The sequence below is a fragment of the Lynx canadensis genome, chromosome B4 (genome assembly GCF_007474595.2).
Source record: "Lynx canadensis isolate LIC74 chromosome B4, mLynCan4.pri.v2, whole genome shotgun sequence".
NCBI lineage: Eukaryota > Metazoa > Chordata > Mammalia > Carnivora > Felidae > Lynx > Lynx canadensis.
The window spans coordinates 89,325,599-89,327,123 of NC_044309.1; positions in this window are offsets into that span (position 1 = coordinate 89,325,599).

Consider the following 1,525-nt stretch of genomic DNA (forward strand, 5'->3'; position numbering starts at 1 on the left):
TTTTTTTTTTAATTTTTATTTTAGAGCGCAAGTAGGGGGAGAGAAGAGAGAGAAAGAGAGAGAAAATCTTAAGCAGCTCCACACTCAGCCCAGAGCCCAATTGCAGGGCTTGATTCCCATGAACCTGGGATCACAGCCTGAGCCGAAATCAGGATCTGGACGCTCAACTTTGACTGAGCCACCCAAATGCCCTGACACTTGTTTTTTGGTGTGTTTTGTTTAAGTTTTATTTGGTTTTTTTTTTTTTTTTTTTTTTGTTTTTTTTTTGTTTTTTTTTTTTTTTTCAAGGTTTATTTATTTTGGGACAGAGAGAGACAGAGCATGAATGTGGGGAGGGACACAGAGAGAGGGAGACACAGAATCGGAACAGGCTCCAGGCTCCGAGCCATCAGCCCAGAGCCTGACGCGGGCTCGAACTCCCGTGACTGCGAGATCGTGACCTGGCTGAAGTCGGGACGCTTAAACCGACTGTGCCACCCAGGCGCCCCAATTTTTTTTGTTTTTTGAGTAATCTCTACACCCTATGTGGGGTTTAAACCCAAAACCCTGGGGTCAAGTTGAACGCTCTACCCACTGAGCCAGCCAGGTGACCTATTCACTTCTGTAGTATTAATCAATTTTTTCTTTTTTTTATACATATATATATTTATTTATTTTTTATAATTTAACTTTATTTTTATTTTTTTAATATACATCCAAATTAGTATATAGTGAAGCAATGATTTCAGGAGTAATTTCTTAATGCCCCTTACCCATTTAGCCCATCCTCCCTCCCACAACCCTTCCGGCAGCCCTCAGTTTGTTCTCCATATTTATGAGTCTCTTCATTTTGTCCCCCTCCGTTTTATTATATTATTTTTTGTTTCCCTTCCCTTATGTTCATCTGTTTGTCTCTTAAAGGTCCTCATATGAGTGAAGTCATATGATTTTTGTCTTTCTCTGACTAATTTTACTTAGCTATCAATTTTTTCTCAATGAATTAGTTTTTAGAATACATTCTATAAAGATTTCCTAAAATATATGATTGTAAAATTTGGAAATGAAAGGCTCTACCTGCCTTTTCTCATGATCCCCTTCCACCCTCGCAGAAGTAATTACTATTAACAGTTTTGTTGTGCATGTACGTTTTATGTGAATGGGATCATTCTGTTCATACTGGTTTAGTCTTTTTCATCTAAGACTATATCACCGGTACTTTTTCATGTCCATATATATAGCTCTATGTTTTCTTTCTTTCTTTCTTTCTTTTTTCTTCTTCTCTTTCTTTCTTTCTTTTCTTTTCTTTTCTTTTCTTTCTTTTCTTTTCTTCTTTCTTTTTCTTTCTTCTTTCTTTCCTTTCCTTTTTCCGCATCTTTCTTTCTTTCTTTCTTTCTTTTCTTTCTTTCTTCTTTCTTTCTTCCTTTCTTTTTAGAGAGCTAGGGGAGGCAGCAGCAGAGGGGGACAGAGGGAGAGGGAGAAGAATCTAAGCAGCTCCATGCTCAGCACAGGCCTGATGTGGGGCTCCGTCCCACGACCCTGAGATCAT